Here is a 23,492-nt window from a genome sequence, read left to right as displayed (position 1 = left end):
TAAGTGCTATCTCATTGTGATTTTGATTTGCATTTCCCTAATAGCTAATGAAGTTGAGCATCTTTTTATATGCTTATTGGTCATTTGTATATCTTCTTTGCAGAAATGTCTATTCCAATGCTTTGCCCATTTTTAAATTGGATTATGTCTTTTCATTATTGAATTGTAAGAGTTTTTTACATACTCTCAATACTAAACCCTTATCAGATATGTGATCTGCAGATTTTTTTCTTCCATTCTGTAGGTTGTCTGTCTTATCACTGCCTTGATAATATTTATGACGCACAAAAGTTTTTAATTTTGATTAAGTACAATTTATTTTTTCTTTGATTGCTTGTGCTTTTGGTATCCCAGCTAAGAAGCCATTGCCTAACCTAAGAATGTGAAGATTTACATCTATGTTTCCTTCTAAGAGTTTTATAGTTTTAGCTCTAATATTTGGATCTTTGATCCATTTTGATTACTTTTTATTAATCACATGAGGTAGGGTCCAAATACATTCTTTTGCATGTGGATATCCAGATGTTTCAGTACCATTTGTTAAAAAGATTATTTCCCCTATTGAATTATCTTAGCATTATTGCTGAAAAACCGAATGAGTATTGATATGTTGGGTTATTACTAGATTCTTATTCTGTTCTGTTAAGCTATATGTTTATCCTCCTGTCTGAGAAAACTCAAGCTTTGTAGTATGTTTTGAAATTGGGAAGTCCGAGTCTTCCAACTTTGATCTTTTTCAAGAGTGTTTTAGATATTTAGAATCTCTTGAAATTCCGTATGACTTTTAGGAACACCTCATCAATTTCTGCAAAAAAAGCCAACTAGAATTACTTATGTTTTAAAAGTAACACTATAGCCATAGTGTTACAATATGTGGAGAACATATCATAGAGAAACCAGTTAAGAGACTATTATAGTAGTCCAGGTGAAGGATGATGTTGGCTTGGAACCGGGTATTAGCTAGCTATAGAATTTGAAGTGGTTGGATTTTGAAGATATGACTCCTTGGGTTTGAAGATGGATTGTATATTGGGTATGAGCAAAAGAGAGAAACTAAGGGTGGTTATTGCCATTTACTGAGATGGAGCCTGAGGAAAGAGAGAAGAGTAGCGGGGTAAAAATCAAAATTTGCTTTTGTACATGCTAAGCTTAAAATGCCTATCAGAAATCTTTATGGAAATATCAAATAAAAAAATATATGTGTAAGGCTGGAAAATTTCAGAGCTGAAATATAAATGAGTATATAGATGGTATTCAATGTCTTGGGACAGAATGAAATGAATGAAGGAAGGAGTATAAACAGAGAAGAGTCCTGAAGACTGATTGTGGAATACTCCAAATTTTAGAGGTTGAAAAAAGGAAGAGGATCCAACAAAAGAGATGCATGTAGCAGCAAAACCAGAAGAGTGTGTGTGGTGTCCTGGATGTGAAAGAAAAAAAAGTGTTTCAAGATGGAAGGAGTGATAAACTGTGTCACAAACTCTGGGGGTGAGTAAAATGACTGAGAATTGTGCATTGGAAGTAATCGAAGAACATGAATGGGGACCAAAGATTGGAGTGGGTTTGAGAAAGTATAGGAAAGAATGAACTGGAAATAGAAAACTCTTTCAAGGAGTCTTTCTTTTTTATATCTTTTTATTTTATTCTATCCTCTTTTAAACCTTAATTTGTTTTACTTGTAGACATTTTCATGAACAAAACTAGCAAGAATAGAGACTTTCACTTCTAGCCAAGATGGAGTAACAGGGACGGTAGATTTCTTACCAAAAACAACGCAAGTGATAAGACGGTGGAGCAACATCTTTAGGGTACTGAAAGACAACTGACTGCCTGGAATTCTGAACCTGGCAAACTATCTTTGAAATATGGAAGTTTGATACCGTTTTTTTTCAGATGTACAAAAGCTGAAAGAATTCATTACCAGTGGACTTACACTACAAAAAATAGTAAGAATAGTCCTTCCACTTGAAGGAAGATGATAATAGTTAGAAAGATGGATCTAAGCAAGGAAATGAAGAGCACTAGAGATGCTACATAGGTAAATATATAAGATTTTAAAAAGTATTGTTAAAAGACAATTGACCGTTTAATCAAAAATAATAACTATGTAGTATAGGGTTATAACAAACAAAATTAAACTGTGTGATAGTAATAGTAAAAAGGTTGAAAGAGGAGAAATAGAAGTATGTTATTTTTAGGTTTTTACACTATATCACTTGAAAATAGGCTGTATTAAGAAGTATATTATTAGCCCTAAAGTAACCATGAAACTAACAAAAGAGTTATAGCTAATAAACTAACAAAGCAGATCAAATTAAATAATAAAAAATATTCAATTAAAAAAAGGCAGAAAAAGGAGAAAGGGAAAAAAACTGATGGGACAATTGAAACAAATAGAAAAATGGCAAATTTTGACTAGACCATATTAGTGATCACATTAAATGTAATGGTCTAAATTCAAACAGAGATTTTTCAGAATGGATAAAATAGAATTTGCTTTTGGACATGCTGATGTTGACCCAATTACATGTGGCCTACAAGAATCACACTTCAAATGCAAAGACACAAATAGAGTCACAGTAAAATAATGAAAAATATCTACCATGTTAATATTAAAAGACACAGTAAAATAATGAAAAATATCTACCATGTTACTATTAATATTAATATTAAAAGAATGGCTATATTAATATTAGATAAATAGATTTCAGAATAGAATGATAAATCTATAATTTATCGAGAAGACATTCATCAAGACAGAAAAAAGCACTAAGGATATATGTGATTTGAACACTAATCCATAAAATTAGTCTGCTTGACCATCAGAGAATATTTAAGCTGCACACGAACACAAACCAACATAGACAATATCCTGGCCCATAAAATAATTCTAGATAAATTTTAAAAGATTTAGTTCATATGAAGTTTGTTCTTCAACTACAATTGAATTAAACTAGAAGTCGATGGAAAGATCACTGGAAAATCCTCAAATATTTATAATCTAAATAACGGATCAAAATAAAAGAAATGAGAAAGTATTTTGAAAGAAATGAAAATAAAAACATTAAAAAAATGCATAGGTTAACATGAAAATTGTACTCTTAGGAGAAAACTTATAGAACTAAATTACTATTAGAAAAGAAGAAAGATCTTAAGTTATCAATTCCATTTTCCATGTTAAGAGACTAGAAAAAGAAGAGCAAATTAAACTCAAAGTAAGTTGAATTTAAAAAATGCATTAGAGCAGAAATCAATAAAATAGAAAACAAAAACAATAGAGGAAATCAGTGAAATGATCAATAAAACATATTGATATATTTTTAGCTAGCTTGAAGAGAAAAAAGAGAGATAACATGAATTATTGATATCAAGCACAAGAGTGGTGACATCATTACATTTTCCACTGATCTTAAAAGGTTAATAAGAAACATTGTGAACAATTTTATGCCAGTAAGTCCAAAGAGTTAGATGAAATGAACAATTTTTTGAAAGACACAAACTGCAAAAGCGTACTCATGAAGAAATAGTTACCCTAATTGCCTTATATTTACTAAAGAATTTAATTTATAGTTAATAACCTATCACAAAGAAAACTCCAAGGCCAAATGACTTTACTGGGGAATTTTACCAAACATTTAAGAAATAACTAATACCAATCTACACAAATGCATCCAGAATATTGGAAACATGGAATTACTTTTCAGTTCTTATAAGGCCAGCATTACCCTGATATTAAAACCAAAGACATTACAAGAAAAGAATACTACAGACCAATATCCCCTGTAAATATAAATGGAAAAATTTTAAATCACATTTGAGCAAATTATATCCAAAAAATAATACATTATGACCAACGGGGGATTATTAGAAAGACAAGATTGGTTTAAAATTTGAAATTAATTGAGGTAATTTACCATTTTGACAAAATCAAACATTTTTTAAAGTATGATAATCTCAATAGAAAAAGCATTTGGCAAAATCCTACATCCATTATTCATTAAAACTCTCAGGCAACTAGTAATTGAGAGGACTTTACAAAGAAAATCTATGTCACATCATATTTAATAGTGAAAGACCGCTTTTCCTCTAAGATCAAGAACAAGACAAAGATGTTTGCTTTCATCACTTCTATTCATCATTGTACTGAAGGCTGTAGAAACAAAATTTTCTTTATTTATAGATGACATGACTATATATACGATCTCTGTTGTGACTACTCAACTTTGCCCTTGTAGTGCAAAAACAGCCATAGACAATACATAACGGAATGAGCATGTCTGTGTTCCAGTAAAACTTTACTTAGAAAACAAGCATCAGACCACATTTGGCCCAAGGGTCATAGTTTTCTAACCCCTGGTCTATGTAGAAAATCCCTTGGAATCTGCGAAAAATTTACTAGGACTGATGAGGTTAGAAAGTTGTAGGATACAAGACCAATATCCAAAAAAAAATTTTGTTTCAGTATAATAACAATGAATAATCGAAAATAGAAATTTAAAAATAAAAATGCTATTTATGGTAGGATCAAAAATGTAAAATACTTTGGGATAAATCTGACAAAATGTGGAAATCTACCTGTTCACTGAAAACTATAGACATTACTGAGAGAAATTAAAGACCTAAAAAAAAATGGAAAAATATACCTATTCGACAGCATATATACACATATGTATATATGACTCAATATTGTTAAGATGTTAATCTTCCCAAATTGATCTATAGATTTAACACAATCTGAATTAAAATCTCAGTAGGCCTTTTTATAGAAATTGAAAGATTGATTCTAAAGTTCATATGGAAATGAAAAAGCCTAAAACAACCTAAACAACTTTTAAAAAAAAGAGTAAAGTTGGAGGCCTAATGCTATCTGATTTCAAGGTTTATTAGAAAGGTACAGTAATCAGAACAGTATAATATTGTTACAGGGGTAGAGAAATAGATCAATAGGAACAGAATTAAGAGACCAGACGTATCTCTACATACATATAGACAATCGATTTTCAACAAAGGTGCCAAGTGAATTTTGGGGAGAAAGGATCGTCTTTTTAGTCAATGGTGCTGAAACAACTAGATATCTCCATGCTAAACAAAACCAAACAAAAACCAACTATTCCTCACACAATATACAAAAATTAACTCAAAGAGACTTAAATATCAAACCTAAAACTAGAAACCTTCTAGAAGAAAACATAGGAGAAAATATGACATTGAGTTTGGCAAAGATTTTTTAGATAGAACACCAAAAGCACTATGCATTAAAAAATATTGATAAATTGGACTTATCAAAATAAAAATTCTGCTTTTTATAAGACACTATTAACAAAATGAAAAGACTGGGAGAAAATCTTCACCAATCATGTCTGATAAAGAATTTATATCTGGGATATAAAAATCTCTCAAACTCAATAACAAGAAAACAATCTGAAAAATGGGCAAAAGATTTGAACAGATGGTTTACCAGAAAAAGTTTGTGGATGGCAAATAAGCACATGAAAAGATACTCAACTTCATTAGTCAGTAGGAAAATGCAAATTAAAGCCACAAGGAGAAACCACAACTATTGGAATGGATAAATATGAAATCTGACTATATATAAAATGTTGATTAGGATGTGGAGGATCTGGAACTTTCATACACTGCTGGCAGGAATGTAAAATCATACAAACACCCTGGAAAAGAGTTCTGAAGTTTCTTAAAATTTTAAATGTATACCTGCTGTATGATTAAGCCATTCCATTCTAGATATTTAGCAAGGATAAATGAAATCATATGTTTATACAAAGACTTGTACATGAATGTTCATAGCAACTTTATTTTTAATAGCCTCAATCTGGAAATAATCCAAGTGTCCATCAACAGGTGAATGGATAAACAAACCGTGGCATAAATAATACTCAGCAATAAAAACGAATGAACTATTCATGCATCCTGTGACATTCATGAATCTCAAAATTATGCTGTGTGAAAGAAGCCAGACCAGAAAAACCCAAAAAAACATATTGTATGATTTCATTTATAAAAATTATGGAAAATGCAAATGAATAGATTGTGACAGAAAGCAAATCAGTAGTAGCCTGTGTGGGAGGGAAGGATTTCAATGGGAGCATGGGACAATTTTTGAGTGTGAGAAATGTGTTCATTGTCTTGACTGTGGTGATGGTTTCATGGATATATGGGTATGCCCATTGTACATTATTAAATTGTACATATGCAACGTATGCAGTTTACTGTGTGTCAATTTTAGCTCAGTACATTTTTTGAAAAAAAGTAGCAAGAATAATATATATATTCCCATCCCTCAGCTTTAATAATTTTCAGCATTCTGCCTTTCTCTTTTGAGTTTTGCTATAAAGGGAAGCAGAGAAAGGGGCCCCGTACCTAGAAGGGGATATGGGATCAAGAGAGGATTTTTGTTTTTTTTTTTTTAAGGTAGGAGATGCTATAGCATGTTTATGCACTGATGAGGGGAGAACACAAATGGATACAAAAAGTAAAAGGAGCTGCCTGAGAGTCCTTGAGTGGGCGAGAAAGGCTGGGCTGGTGTCCTGCATGCAAGGGAAGCGGGAGCCTTGGAGAAGAGGATAGCTCATCCATAACAGGAGGGAAAACAAAGACATGGACAGGGCTTGCTTAATATGCTACACACACTTTTTGTTAGTGATGATGATAATATCAACAATGGCAACAATGAGAATACTGTAGTGAGTAGGCCTTCATACTCATTAATAAGATGAGTCACACAAATTCAGCAGTACTCTCTTTTTTGTTGCTAATTAATTAATAATTTTTTTAATTGAAAAAATGATTAAAAAAATTTTCCCCCCTCTACCTCCCCGCTCCTCCCTACCCTCTGGTAACCACTATTCTATTGTCCATGTCCATGAGTCTCTGTTTGTTTGTCCTGTTCGTTTGTTGCTTTCAGGTTTATATCCCACATATAAGTGATATCATGTGATTTTCAACTTTTTCTGTCTGAGTTATTTTGCTTAGCGTGATTATCTCGAGGTCCATCCATGTTGTCGCAAATGGCAGTATTTCATCTCTTCTTATGGCTGAGTAATATTCCATGTATATATGTACCACAGCTTCTTTAGCCAATCATCAATCGTAGGACACTTCGGTTGCTTTCATGTCCTGGCCACTGTGAATAATTGACTTTCTTTAATGAAGTTTTCGACCAGGATACCAAATGAGTAGCTCAGTAGGTACTGTGCAGATTTCTAGGTATCTCCAGCTAAGAAAGGATAATACCTGCAACTCCAGCTCTCCTTTGAAGCAATGCTCATTTAGTCTGAATTGGAGTAATCAATTGGTAGAGATGATGGAAAGTCCTCTGCTTATATATTCAGTGTAAAATTATATTGCCATTCAAGGTTTTAGTGTTAGTGGTATTTTCATTAACAAAAACCTCTGTCCCCTATTCCCTGTACCCTTGTTGGTACTACCACCATCCCTCCCACAACCATTATTTATGCAGCAAAAAATAGCAGTTGCTACCATTTATTAAGTAGTGCTAGACACCATTATCTCACTCCATCTTTACAACAGCACAGTGAGGTAGATGATACTATTAGCTCCTGTTAATAGCTGTGGAAAATGAGCCTTACAAAGGTTAGGTTATTGTCCCAGGTCACATCTCAGATGTATCAGAGCCAGAATTAAAATCCAAGTATGTATGACTCCAAAGTCTTTGCTTTTAACAAGAATTGTATGTTATGCATATACCACCTCCCCTTTTGAATAAGTTGTCTTGGCAAGAGAAGATAAGTGCATATTTTCTTCCAATTCTAATTTATTGTAAGGACCACATTTTGACAATAATAAAGGAAATGAGAAAATGAAAATAATTCACAGTTGCAACATCCTGTTGCAGCAACTGTTTTTATTTTTCTCCATTTCTTTTTGATCTGTATCCATATGTACATATTTTATATAGTTGTAGATATAATTTTATATTCTGCTTTTATGGTTAATGTTATACCAGACATTTTCTTTGTTGCTATTTGGTCTTTGATGGATACATAGTATTCTATTTTGTTAAAATGCCATGATTTAATTAAATAATCCCCACAATGGACAAAGCTGTTTCCAGTTTTTTAGTTTTATAAGCTCTTCTACAGTAAACAATTTTATTTCCCCCCATATTTTATAATTTTTTAAAGAATAAACTCCTAGAAGTGAGATTACCAAACAAGAATTTGAACATGTTTATGGCTTTGATGTTTTTAAAAAAGTGAAATTAGGAAAGTTTATTCCTTTGACGATGGCAGATAAATTTCATAACTGGCAAGAACTGATTAACTGCATTAATTGTTATTTAGGAGGACCAAAATTAAAGACAAATGGGGAGAAACTGCCCATGGGTACAGAGTTTCTTTTTGGGGTGATGAAGTGTTCTGGCATTAGATAGTCATGGTGGTTGACAGCTTTGTGCATATACCAAAAGCACTGAATCGTATGTATATCTGAAAAGGGTGAATTTTATGGTATGTGAATTATATCTCAATAAAGTTCTTATAAAAAATTAAGGACGGAGTTTCAGATAGTCCAAGTAATAGTTCCAACCATTGCTATTGGAGTGCTTATATTTGTTTTTATATTTGGAGGCAGCATATCACAGTGCTTAAAGAGCATCAGACTGCCAGGGTTTAACTTGTGGCATCAACACTTAGTTGCTGTGTGACCCCTGGTGGGTGCTGTCAGTTGGGTCCTCTGGAAGCTGATGCTGAGACAGGATTTTGGGTGCAGGATGTTTAGTAAGGATCTACACTTATGAAGGCAGAGCAGAAGCAGGACTGGATGGAGGAAAAGGTGAAAGAGAGAAGCAAGTCCAACACAGCCTGAGCCAGCACCACAGGAAGCTCTGGACTGTCAGTGTCCCATATTGGGCTGAAATGGCCAGCCCTTTATACACCTACCTTGTGCAGAAACCTGATGTGTGCTGCTGGGGACAGACAGGACCTCAGGCCAGGAGTGCTGTGTACCTGCGGCCGACCTTGAAGGGGCTGACAGCATAAAGCTGACCACTCCCCTCAGGTGGGCAACATGACCAAGAATCTGGGTGCCACATCTCTATGTCTACAACAGCAGGTGGTTTTAACCTCTTTTGCCTCAATTTCCTCATCTGTAAAATTGAAATAATAACAGTATCTACTGCTTAGGATTGTTAGAGAATTAAATAATATAATGGATACGAAACACTTAGAACAGAGCTTGTCATATGATTAATGTTCAAAAAATACTGTTATTGTTTTGTTATTGCTCTACCGAATAATATAGTCAGATTTGCCCAAACTGTGCCGAAGAATTGTGATGCAGTATATATTCTAAGAAAGGCTCAGAAGACTTCTTTTTTCACCGCAAAATCAAACAAAATACAGAGTTCCCATATACCCTCGGCCCCTACGTACACAACTTCCTTCACCATTCTGAAGGCTTTTAAGAAAAGGAATCTTTCTGGCAGCTTCTTTATCTTTTAAGGCCAGAATGGGCAGGACCTACACAAAATGAGTTGAATGATGTTGTGAGAGCTTCTGTGCCCTGAATGGCCCCCTTATCTGTCTACGCCCAACGGATATTTCTAGCCCAGTCAACTATTCTTAGTTATTAACACCTCCACTCGGTGAGCATGAGTTTATTGGATCCTTCCTACTATGGCAATTAGCTGAGAGCAGAACCTCATGTCAAGGAAATGAGTTTTGATAACTAGTTGTAGAATGAGAAGAGCTCCCCAATGCAGGGTTTCAGGGGCAGTGAGCCTGGAAGTTGTACATAGCAGAACTGGTGCATTGGTGGAGAGGGCACAGGAGCCCATGAGTGCCCTGCTTGCAGGGTTGCAAGGAAGAGGAGGGTGGGTACTCAGAAAGGCAGATAGAAGATAATGAGGAGCCTTTGCTTATTCACCTAGGGCTGACCCTGGATTCAGTTCTCCTAAAGAAGGAAAGACAGCCTAGAATTTTTACTTTTTAAGTTTTGAGTCAAATTCAATTTTATCCACATTGTATAAGAGAAAACTTCTAAGTATTGAAAAACTCTTCTTCTTTTTTTTTCTTTCCAAATCATCATGCAGTGAAATGGACTTTGGGGCGGAATACAGTATATGAACTTTAACACGTATAAATTCATGTAACCACCATCATAATCAGGATAGAGAACAATTCTACCACCACATAAAATTCCCTGTGCCATATCCTTGTAGTCACACTAACCTCTGGCAGTCACTGATCTGTTCTCTATTACTATAGTTTAAAACACCTCTGCTTTTAATATCTAGTCTCCTATCCTTATGGAGTTTGCAAAGATTGTGGGCTTTGGCGTCAGAGAGAAATGCTGTCTTCTTCATTACTAAGTTTATGATTTGGGGAGGTTAACTTAATGAGACATGAAAAGAAAAAGTAACATTTATAGATTTCCTCGCCTGCCTAATGAGGAGAAGTCTGTCTTTGTCATCTTGGTAACTGGGCCTTATGACAGGTCAGGGGGTAGGGTGCGTCTAGACTAAATGAGAAAATATATATGAAGTACTTAGAACAGTGCTTGCCATATGAGAAGTGTTCAAAAAATACTAGCTGTTATTATTTTATTACTCTAATGAATAATACAATCAGTTTTGCCCAGACTACGCTGAAGGATTATGATGTGGCATATATACTGAGAAGGCCCTGAAGACTTTTTTAAAATATAGGGATTTTTTTTAGAGTAGTTTTTGCTTACAGCAGAATTGATTTAGAGTGGAAAGGGCAGAAAGTTACTTGGGGAAAGAAGATAACAGATTTGGCAAAAAGAAAAGGTGACAAGAGAAGGACAAAAAGAAAAAGAGCTGACATAGCTTCTGTTTCAAGAGAGCTTTGTTTTGTTTGTTTTGTTTGGCGGGCTGAGACACAGGGAGAAAAGGATTGGAGGTAGTCAAATGTTATGATCAGCAGGGCTTTGGGCAGATAAATACTGGATGAGGATGATATTATAGGCATGGTATTGTGTGTTATGAATGAAATCCTCTGGCATTTTCAAAAGATAACATAGAGCCTTGCTTTGATTTTAATTGTTTTTGAGGTATACCAGGAAGCAACACAACAGTCTTTTTGATATTATTATGTTATAATTATTGTTTTATATATATATATTATATATATTATTATTAATATATATTATTAATATATTATAATAATAATATATTAACAATAATATATTAATATATTAATAATTATTAATATATCAATAATATATTGTTATATTATTATTAATATAAATTATAATTAATATATTATATTAATAATAATATATTATTGGTATATTATTAATATAACATATTAATAATTATTAATATATTAATAATATATTATTGTTAATATATATTGTTAATATATATAATGTAATGTATTAATAATATATATTAACAATAATATATAATTATTATTAATAATGTTATAATTATTGTTATATATATATATTTAGTAAATGTGATATATATACATACAGGTTTAATTAATACTATATGCCAGTCACTGTTCAAGTCACCTTATCAATATTACCTCATTTAATCTTGAAAACAACCCTAAGAGGTAGGTATTGTTTTATTATTCCATTTATAGGAGAGGAAACCAAGATTCAGAGAGATTGAGTAACCTGCTCAGTTATTAAATGGATTCAAACACAGGCTTTTAAATGAGAACCTACTCTTCTAACCATTCTGCTATGTTGCTGCCACTCTGAGCCTCAAATTTCTGTAAGATAGAGAATAATTTCTCATTCATAAAATCATTCTGAGGATTAAATAAAATTATTATAAGCTTCTTGAAAGAGATTATTTTTATTCTTCTTTAATCCCAATTGTCTATTAATTATGCCTTTGCACATAGAAGAGATTCAAGAAAAAGCACTACCATTTTATGACTAAACATATCCCATGTGACTACATTTTATGCAAGAAAATTTTGAGTTAATAATCACTGCTAGCACTGGAGATACAAAGATGAATAAGACAATCCTTGATCTGAGGAGCTCACAGTCTTGTGGGTTAAAAACATACAAAGACATAATTCCCATATATTGTAGGTAAGTGCAATTATAACAGAAGTACAGATGGACAGTCTGCCTGAAAGCTGTTTTTAAGGATTCTTTGGAGTTGAGAGGGCAGGTAAGAAGTAAAAGATGGGCCTAGGAAGGCAGGAAGGCAAGATGCAGTTTGGGGAGTAGAAAACCACTGATATTGGCGTTTGTTGCTGAAGCGTAAAATACTGGGCAAGAAGTGGCAAGAAATGAGGTTGGAGAGGTAAGCACCCTGTGTGCCATATGAAAAGACTCGAACTCCATCTTGTCAGCTACTGTTTTCTAAATATCTGTTTTCTCACTCTCTTCAAATTTTTACCATATCCATGTTGTCTGTAACATTTTTTGTTTAATATTGAAATCACTTTTTACTTAATCAGCCTAAGCAATAATATCTCTGAAGTCACAGTTTTGTTATGCTTGTTTTATTTTTCTAATACACTTTACACTAAATATATCATGGTTAAAAACTGAGAAAATATCCATGGATTGCTTAAAATCATTTTAGATACCACTGAGGATACATATATTATGCTTGTTCAGGTAAGCAGTAGGGGAATCCTTGAAGGGTTTTGAGAGAATGATGCAGAGAAATGATGCAGTTAGATTTGCTTTCTTTTTAAAAAATAGAAATTTAAAATTTTTACTCAGAAGAATGAGCAAATAGGCATTTCTTATTATAAAATGTCCTCTTATTTAGGATTTATATTTCCCTTTCTATTCTCTGCATCTGAAACAAAAACTAGTTTGCCAAGTTAAGCCACAATACTTCTCTTGAGAAGATCCAAATGAAGCTTTTATTTATTTTTATAACCAAATACAAAGCATTATAGAAAAATCTTTATGCTAGTCTGTATGATATTGTGCTCATATTGATTTTGATTTTAAGAATTTTCTTCTTTTTCTCTGTGTGTGTGTGTGTGTATTTTTTCTAATCATGCTACCAAAGTAAAATCTACAAAACAAAGTATGTTCAGAGAAATCTAGTTTCTACTCTTTACCTCTTCCTGATTTCCTCAATCCATCCTATAGAGAATCATTTAAAATTTTTACTTTTGGTTTATCCTTCCATTAAAGACACATATAAGATATATTTCCACCTGGCTTTATTCACACTGTATTCTGGAGATCATACTATAGTAATGTATAGAGATACTCTTTATTTAGAATGTAGTTTTGAGGAGAAAGTGTGGAATGTAGAAATTCAGACAAAGCAAATTTTCTGATCACATGAAATTAAACTATAAATCAATAACAGAAAGATATCTGGAAAAAACTTCAAATATCTGAATATTATTCAACACTCTCCTAAATAACCATAGTTATTTGAAGAAGTATTGTGTCTTAACTTGGCAAACTAGTTTTTGTCTCAGATGTAATGGATACATTTCTTGAAAAATACAAACTATGGTTATTTAGAAGAAGAAGAAATCACAAAGAAAATGAGAAAATATTACAATTTGAATGAAACTGATGACAACAAATTTCTAGGATACAGGGCTTTCAGGGACATTTGTAGCATTAAAAGCTTATATTGGAAAGGAAGAATGGTCTCATTATTAACTTAAGCTTTCACTTTAAAAAACAAGAATAAATTATACCTAAACAAATAGAATGCAAGAACTAATAAAAACGAGCAGAAATCAATGTACTAGAAAACGGGAAAAAAAGAGAAAATAAATAAGACAAAAAGCTGTTTCTTTGAAAAAAGATTAATAAAATTGATAAACCTCTAGCCAGACTGATGATGATGATGAAGACAAAGAAAAGAACAAAAGAACAAGAACAAGAAGAAGAACAAGAAGAAGAGCAATAAAGACACAAATGAGTATTAGGAATGAAAGAGAGGCATCATTTCAGATTCGAAGGATATTAAAATGATAATAAAAGTAAAATATTGTGGTCAACTTTATGCCAATAACTTGGATAGTTTAGATATAATGGACACATTTCTTGAAAAACACGAACTACTAAAGCTCACTCAAAAAGAAACATAATTTGAATAGCATTCTACTAAAGAAATTGAATGAAAGAAATTGAGTTTGTAGTTTAAAACCTTTCCACAAATAAATTCCAGATCAGATGGCTTTAATGGTGAATTTTATCAAATGTTTAAGAAATAAATAGTATCAATACTATACAAACTCTTCTAGAAAATGGGCTAGTGTTGCACTGATATCAAAACAAGAAAAAGATTTATAGAAAGAAAATGACTACAGATTACTATTCCTCATCAACACAGATGCAAAGATCCTTAACAAAATATTAGGAAACATTGTCTAGCAATATGTAAAAGGAATATTATATCATGACTAAGAGTTTATCCAAGAAATGCAAGTCTCTTCAAAGTGTTGAAAATCAATGTAATTCATCATACTACCAGATGATAAAAGAAAAGCCATATGATAATATCAATAGATGGAGGAAAGACATTTTACAACATTCACATCAATTCATAATAAAACTAACAAATTCCCAGGAATTGAGGAATAGATTATAATCTCCTTAATCTGATAAGGGGCATTGATGAAAAACCTACAGGTCATATCATATTTAATGGTCAAAGTCGGATATTTTACCCCAAATCAAGGATGTCAGTTCTCACAACTTCTGTATGATATTGTATTAGAGGCCCTGCCCAGTATGTTAAGGCAAGAAAATTATTAAAAATGTGTACCAATTTGAAGGGAAGAAGTAATAATGTCTTTATTCACAGCTTACATGAAAATCCCAAATAATATACAAAAAAGTTTCTAGAACAAATAAGTGAGTTTATCAAGCTCACAGGTTACAAGATTATGAACAGTTGGATATTTAAATAGAAAAATCATTTATAATATCAAAAAATGGAATACTTAGGAATATAATAAAAACAGTAAAGCATACAGAAAACTCCAAATTTTGCTGAAATTAACGAAGACTTAAATAATAACATTCATGGGTTAGAAAACTCAATATTGTTAAAATACCATTTCTCTTCAAATCAATAGATTCAGTACAATCTCAATCAAAATCGCAGCAAGCTTTTTGTCAAAATTAATAAGGTGATTTTATATGAAAAGACCTAGAATAGCCAAAATGATTTTGAAAAGGAGTAATAGAGAACATATACAACCTGATTTAAGACTTATTATAAAGCTGTACTATTTAAGACAGGGTGGTATTGGCATAAAGATAAAATATGTAGATCAGTGGAACAGAATAAAGAGACCTAAAATAGGCCTATATATATATATATAGGTTGATTGATTTTTATAAGGATACAAGCATAATTTATAATGGAGAAAGGATAGTCTTTTTAATAAATGGTGTTCAAACAATTGGATATCCATAGGCAAAGCAATGAACCTTGACCCTTACCACGTACCGTATGTAAGTTAACTTAAAATAGATTGTAGACCTAAATGTAAGAGGTAAAACTACAAAACATTCAGTAGAAAATATAGGAGAAAACTTTTGTGACCCTGGCTTAGGCAAAGATTTCTTAGATAAGAAAGAAAGAGCAGGAATCATAAAAGAAAATAAATCAATAAAATTGTACTAATCAGAATTAAGACTGCTTTTTGAAAGAGACTGTGAAGAAAATACAGTCAAACCAAAGACTTGGAGAAAATATATGCAAAACACATAACTGATAAAGAATTTATATGTAGAATGTAAAACTATAAACACAATAATCAAAAGATAAACTACCCAATTAAAAATGAGTAAAAGATTTGAATAGACACTTCACTAAAAAAGACAGGTGGATAGCAAGTAAATACATGCGATAGATACTCAACATCACTAATCAGGGAAATGCAAATAGAAACCATAATGAGATATCACTATATACATATTAGCATGGCCCAAATTTAAATGATTGGCAATACTAAGTGCTAATAAGGATGCAGAGCAACTGGAATTCTCATTCATTGATGGTTTGTATGCAAAGTTATATACCACTTTAAATAAGGGTTTGAAAAATTCTTATGAAGTCAAGGATATACATACATTTTCTACATGGCCCATAACCCTATTCTTGTTTATTTAGCCAAGAAAAAGGAAGACATGTATTCATATAAAGACCTATATGTCAGTATTTCTAGAAACTTTATTCATAGTTACTCCAAACTGGAAACAAGTCATGTTCTTTATCTGGTGAATGGATAAACCAGCAGTAATATATCTATGAATACTACTCAGACATAAAAGCGACTGAACTACTGATACCCACAACAACATGGATGAAATCAAAAGCTTTATGTTGAGTGAAAGCAGACAGGTACCAGAGATTATATACTAAATAATCCATTTACATTACGTTGCCAAGAGCAAGAACCAGGGAAGGGTATTGACTGTAAAAGATCAAGAAGAACTTTTGAGGGTAATGGAAATGTTCTATATCTTGATTATGGCAGTGGCTACACAACCATATACATTCGTAAACTCATCAAACTGTACTTAAAAGGACAAATTTTTTTTATATATTATATCTTTATACACTCGACTTAAAAATATAATAAAGATTAAAAAGAAAGTTGGAAAATGAAAGAATGAAGGCAGAAAGACCAATAAGAAGACAGAAAAAAGGCTGAGGCTTAAGCTAGGGCAGTGATTGCCATTTTAGAGGCACTGGATTTGAAAAACCCCTTGTCTTTGGAATCAGACAGACTTGAGCTTGAGTATTAGCTTTGCCATATACTAGCTGTGTGATCTTAGGCAAGTTATTTTATCTCTGTAGTCCTGTTTGTTCATCTGTAAAATGAGGGTGATAATAATAGTATCCATCTAGTACATGAATGTCTAGTACAATGTCTACAGAAGAAATCACTAGTGTTTGAGTAGTGTTTAAAAGGTAAGGTGATATGATGTGGTGATTGATGGGATCTTGGGAGTAGAAGGAGGAAAGGAGGATTCATAGGTTCAGATTTGGTGACCGACATCAACTGACATACAGATTTGGAGGGAAGACGAAGGGTTCAGCTTTTCAACATTACGAGGCTGAAGACCTGCTCTGACAAAGATCTTTCTGAGTCTTCCACTGAGAGCTGCATACAGATGTCCAGAGCTCAGTTTAAAGAGAAAGGCTGTACAGCCCATACTGATCTAAATTTTAAAGCAAAGAAATAAAAAGAAAATCACAACATGAAAAATAGTTTCTATTTTTAATTCAGGCTCATGCCAATATATATATCATATATATGTGAGATATATATATATATATATATATATATATATATATATATATGTGAGAGATATATATATATCTCACATATATATATCTGGGATTCCCACTGATAGTCCAATGGTTAATTTTATGGGGCTGATGTCCAAGGCAACTATTGTTATAACTCCCTGTGTCTTAGTGCTGAAACATGGTAAGCACTTAACAAGTATTTGTTGAATGAATCTGTTGAATATTTCCTCTTTGCAAAGTCTTGGAGGCTTCTGGAGTTCCTGAATTCTGACTGGGTATAGGTGGACTCAGGATGCAAACTCAGAAATGGCTGCATAACTGAAGACCCCTTTAAATTCATGGTTTCTTTTGTCCTTTCTTCCAAAAAGTTTCTTTTAAATCCAGCTGCAATCTTCCTTTTTGTGTTCATTGCATTTCTCACTGTATTGGCAGTTGGAACCATGCAGGAAAGACCTGAACCTTCTCTGAAAAAAATTTTTTTTTTTTACTTTCCTTTTGTGACTTTGGTCTTTGGTAACAAGGCCTGAAATTGTCATAGTGAGAATAATTTTGAGCATCACTATTAGAAAATCATTTTAACTAGTTGTTACCAGCTTAATCCAGCTTGGGCACCAAAGTATTATGTTCCCAGTCATGCAGGAGCCTGTGAATTCAATTAAAATCTGGAGTGACTTCCTGAAAATCACCAGTCAGGATGACTGCATTCCCTTAACTCAATTGGGCAGGATGGCACATGTCCTAAAATTTACCATTGCCTCTTATTAGCAGCTATTTCTTACCACCCACAGTCCAAGAAAATAATCCTCACTCTGTGGTCATTATTTCTTGTATGGACCCTCAACTCTCACTGTGTATTTTCTCAGCAGACTGTGCATGGATCAGGTTGGGTTTGAAAGTCATTGTTACTGAGCAAATTTGAAAATAAGTGGGTTTGTAGGAGTCAGAGCGAGAGGAGTAGCTGGTCTAGTGAGAGGAGTGGGAGGTTAACGGACTGTAGGAGGGATGAGTCATAGCTGCTCTGAGCTTCAGAAACAGCTCAGCCTGGCCAGCTGTGGGCACTTGCCTCACCATTTTAGCAAGTGAGTGTTTCTACTCCCCTAACTAGAGTGAGGCGGGAAAGAGTTGAAAAGTTTTGAATAGGAAGCTCCACATTTAAAAACTGTACCTTAGTATCTCACTTCCACTCAGAGACTGTCTTTGAGGACTGGTCATCAGTGTGAGCTCACAGGAGTGACCTGAGGGAGGAACTGTCAAGGTGACAGGGGCTAAAATACAGAGTCTCACTTTTTTTGGGTAGAGTTATACTGAAGGATCTGCTGATATTGCATATTCAAAACTAGGACATCCCTAATCCTTCATCATTTTTTTCAGTTCTGACAAACAAAAATTCATACATACATTTAGATACCACACCCTTAAATGTGTTAGGAGGAAAAAGTTTGTAATAAAAAGAAACCGAAAAAAAGAGGCATAGCAATGTGTTTAGGCTCCATTTGTACCACCCTAAGACTTATGGAAAGAAGCTCAGAAATGTCAGAGACACCTATGAGAGAGAAGAAAAGGTAAGTGTTTCCTGGTTGGATCAACCATTAGCATAACAAGGGCATCTTTAAGCAGGAGTTGTCTGGAGAGACTCCAGGATCCCGCCCAAAAGACACTGGCCCATTGATGTGGGCATTGGTGAGGCTATGAGGTTAGGTACGAAGGAGGGGCATAGATGGAGGAATGTTCCCCTTTCCATCTCCATTGCCTTCCTTCTTTCCTGTATCCCCTTAGTGTACCTTACAAGGACCACAAATTGTCTCTCCCTTCATGGTTGAAGGACTATACTGTAAAGGGCCCTTGAGCTCTTGGGCAAAAGCAGTCAGATGAGGATGCTCTACAGATCCCTCTGAGTCTTAGCTTCCAGTTAAGACATTTTCTCTGGGAATCCTGGTGTCCAACTCTTGGGAGAGTCTGCTGCCTCCAATACTACTGTGTCTCTAAGCTGCTTGGCCCTAAACGAACACAGGTAAATACCACCTCACACTCCCATGAGAAAACCCAGCAAAATTGGCTTTATCAGGCCCACAACTTGTTTCCTGTGGAGATCACAATATGACAGATTCCAGGGTCTCTTCTTCTGAGTTATGTTCTTAGGTTTGGGACAAGGAGAGAGAAGGGGTCAGCTACAACATCACTGCACCAAACCCTCTTGTGTAACCTGGTATTCTAGGCCTCAAAGGTCACCTCGGTCAGGGACATCTTGGTTCTGTAGAAAGCAAACATTTCTGAAAATTGCCACCTTACCACCTGGGTCCTATCTGGGAGGGGAAAATTAAATGGATGCATATGACAACCGAGTGGCAAAAATAAGACCTTAACATTTTGTTTCTAGTCCATGACAGAAAGAAAAGCAAGACAGAGGGGCTGAATAGATAATAGAAGACAATGATAATTATACCCATTATTTATTTTTTCTAATTCTAGAATCTATAATCATTACCCAAATATTCCCCCAGAACACAACTAAAAACCATTGTTTTACACTTAGTGTTATAGATATTTGGTGCAAGTATTTGGAATGTGATTAACTCTAGTCTGAAAAATCTAAAAAAAAAAAAAAAAGTGGCAGCCCGGCGATAAACTAGGGTCTGATGGCTGCTCCTGAAATGCAAGGATAGAAAAAGACATGGGATATAACGGAAGCCTGCCAGGTCCGCTCTCATTCCATTGAGGGCCAACCCGGGTTTGGTTCAACTAATCTGGCTGGCCAGGTGGATACATCCCTTCTTCCTTCTCCCATCTATGGGTGTCCCTCCTGGAGCGCCGCTAAACCTTACAACCACGTATTTTTAGAATTTTAAGGAAAAAACCTGAACTCAGACTGATGAAGTTTTGTAAAGAAAATTCCCCCTAACGTTAAATTATGATGTTCACTAATTCATTCATTCAGCTAACATTGCCTGTCCTCTATGTATACCATATATTAGTTAGGCTTTCACTTCTTCTAGATTTAAACTGTGGGGACTAAAAAGAAAATACTTTTTCTTCCACCTTCTAAGTTCTATCTGGGCTAATAATCAAATTAACAGAGACAGATTAACAGGAGAAAATCAGATGTTCATTCATGCACATGGAGAATTCACATATGCATGAAAATTCCAGAGAGAGTAGGCAATATATATATATGACATTGCGGACAAAGGAGAAAAAGTTGGGGGAATGGGGTCTTAGACTTCGGAAGTGAGAATAGGTGACTTACAAGTAGTTGAGGAAGAGCAGAACTTACATGGCAGGCAAATTCTTGCTAAGCAACTCAGGTACAATGGGCCATGAGGTTATCTACCTAACAGGCCCCTGCCAGAAGCCCTCCTATTGACCATACTTGATTCAAATTAGGCTAAGGTGAACATCCTAAGATTTCCTTCCCGAAGCAGTTTTTTCTATCTGAATCTCTTGGGCAGGAAATCGGGGAGGGTGAAAGTTTCTGTCTTGCTTCTTAAGAAACAGCTTAAAATCAATATCCCAAAATGGCAGCTTCGCAGTGGCAAAACTTTGGTTCCCTTAATGACTGTTAGATAACAGCACTCAAAAATCCACAAGCTTTTCTTTCTCACTTTGCCTAGAGGGAATGAAGGCTTCGCACTCCCCCTACCTGCAGGTGTTTCCCTATTCAGAAGGAGGGCTGAAGGCTGCTCTAAACAGAGAGCTTTGTCATCTAGGAACAGCTTTTTTTTTTTTAAAGAGCAGCATTGCTAACTTGCTGTCCCTTTCTTCTTACATTCAAAACTGACTCAGTAGGTCTGAAGCTTAATTGGAGAAATATTTTAAATTCCACTGATAGGTGGCCCTTCACTGATTCTTGGAAGCGGAAAATATTTGCTTTGGTCTGAAGCAGCTCCAAGGACAATGCACAACATTCAACCTTTTGCACCGAGTGGTCAAACAGCTGCAGTTATTACAGGAGCTGGAGAACATTCTTTATTTAAAATGAAATCTCTGCACCTTACAGCAACCGCAAAAGAATCTATGCAGTAGAGGAAAATGGCTCCCAGGAACAAGAGCCTTTGAAATGTTCCACAGCAGGACAAAGGCCTCCTGCTGTAAGGCAGGGTAAAATTTGCCTGCATCCCACAGTCATTCCAAGTGAAATCTCTAATTAAATTTACTTATTTAGGTCTGCAAATTTTTTTCTCTATGCAAGCACAAGAGTTTGCTTGCAGTCCATCTACTCTTGCTTCTGAAGAGGCTGGTCACATAACAAACCATAACTATTAATGAAGATACTCATTAAATAAAGTAATATATACTTTTAGAATATTCATCCCTGCTGAACTTTCCTACATTAGCATCAAAATGGTTGGAAGGATAAAAAGCCATAAGAATTACAGATAGGGCTTTAATCCTAAAGCATAGAAAAAACAAATTAACTATATCCCCAAGGCACTTGAGGACATATTTCTCTTGCCTAGCAAAAACACAATCCTGGTCCCTAAGAATTTCATACCTATTATTTCTCTTGATTTAATTAGATGCAAGAAAGGAACAAAAGCCAAATTTAAATACATGAATGTGAATGCCTAATTATTTTTGTTGCAAATTCTCTGCATATTTTTCCTACATTTCAGTAGCTTGCCAAGTCTACAGTATTCTTACCTACACTATCTTTTTTGAATGTCACAGCAATATTGTGAAGAAAACAAGTGACAGAAGTGACTGTCACCATTTTGCAGATGAGGACACTGAGGCTCCAAGATGTCTCATCGCTGAAACCTGGCAGTGGACTTTGGCACCAAAAGTAAGGATTTAATCTTTGCTACTTTGCGAAGGATTTGAGGCAGTTTGTCAGTATAGCTGATACTTATGTGTGAGTGTCATGGTGTAAATATAGGGAGCAAAAGTAGCCAAAAGATTAAAAAAGAAGAAAAATAAATGGAAGATAGACTAAAAGGGGGTAATTCATGCTAAAGTGTGGTTCAGTGCAGCAAAGTCAGCCCATGTGTCATAGGATGAAAATATCAAATGAGCAACTATAACATGTACTAAACATCATGAATTCTCAAAATATGGTCCATGAAAATTGTTTGGCTGGCATCCAAACTAATCACTAGGCATTGTTGTTAGCAGATACTGTAGTCAGTACATGGGGTCACAAAAGACACTCGTAACTTAGAGATAAAGTTAACCTCTGGGACCAAACAAGGATGTAGGAAAAAATGAGTGACGTCTGATTAAAGAATAGTCAGTGAATTATTGACTAAGGAAGTAGAGATGCTCTAAACTAATCAATGTGTTATATCAAGGTATCTGTATTAATTAAGCTAGGGTTGAACATAACTGTTATTGATCTGGAGAAATAGGAATCAATCGTGTTCACTTTATCTAAGAAAGAATGACTGTTCATGGGAGGGGATTGGCTGACTACCACCCTCTCAAGCAAGAAGCAGGAATTCAGCAGAGCGGGTGGGAGAGGGATGTAAGTGGCAGTCACTAGAATCTCCTATTGTGGGGCAGGAAGCTTTGTCAGATGTCTAGGGCCTGGGGGTCCCAGTGCTCTGATTTCATGCCAGTCATGCAGCCTCTAAGGGACCTGGTTAACTGAGAGGGGCAGCTGAGGATGGAGTATATAGTCTTTGGAAAAGCCCTAGTCCCCCTTATAAAGTAATAAACTGACCTTCTTGCTTATATTTCAGGTCTCTGGGGGATAGCTGGTGTGAATCTGACCTCCTATGATGAAACCAATTCTGAGGTTTCTGGGCCAGCAAAGCAGAACCCTGATCTTTAAATGTGGTGAGCATGCCAAGGCTCTTTGCCCATTTTGACCATCCTTTCTGGTGGACAGCCAGTCTCGCTGGACCACAGCTCTGCTAATCTCCCTTAGTGTTGGTGAACACGGTGCTTTTTTCTTTTGTTTAAATGAATACCTTACTTGTAGCAGTAGTTTTGTTCAAGGGCGATAGAAGTCCCATACTGAGCCTGGAAAGAATAGATGTTCTTGTCTTGGTGTTACTACTTGCCATACTTTTGATATTTCAAGCTATTTACCTCAGTCTGGGTTTCCTCATCCATACAGTGAATGGATTTCATTAGAGGATCTTTGTAATTTGCCCAAGGTCACTTAGCTGATCAGGGACAAATGGCCCTTTACCCCATTCCCTTTCCCCTGCCTACTCTGCTTTTCCTTATGTAAATTTGCGAGAAGAGTCTGGGTTGGGGGAGATCCCCAAGTGAATAGTAAGGTGGTTTGAAATGAATTTTCCTTCTCTTTAACTAGGTTGGAATC

General features: G+C 34.6%; 1 long non-coding RNA gene across 1 annotated transcript in view; it reads left to right on the top strand.

Moving 5' to 3' along the window:
• Nucleotides 1-23,246, top strand: part of LOC120618433 (uncharacterized) — a 28,884-nt gene extending 5,638 nt beyond the window's left edge. The window contains exons 2-4 of the long non-coding RNA XR_005657255.1: nucleotides 1,272-1,488; nucleotides 21,893-22,007; nucleotides 22,903-23,246. This is a non-coding gene — a long non-coding RNA (uncharacterized LOC120618433). The remainder of the gene's footprint in view (nucleotides 1-1,271; nucleotides 1,489-21,892; nucleotides 22,008-22,902) is intronic.
• The last annotated feature ends 246 nt before the right edge of the window (nucleotides 23,247-23,492 follow it).

The sequence above is a fragment of the Pteropus medius genome, unplaced genomic scaffold (assembly GCF_902729225.1).
Source record: "Pteropus medius unplaced genomic scaffold, Ma_sr-lr_union100, whole genome shotgun sequence".
In the NCBI taxonomy this organism is placed as follows: domain Eukaryota; kingdom Metazoa; phylum Chordata; class Mammalia; order Chiroptera; family Pteropodidae; genus Pteropus; species Pteropus medius.
The sequence above is the reverse complement of the archived record's forward strand: the minus strand, read 5'-3'. Positions and strand labels throughout refer to the sequence as shown.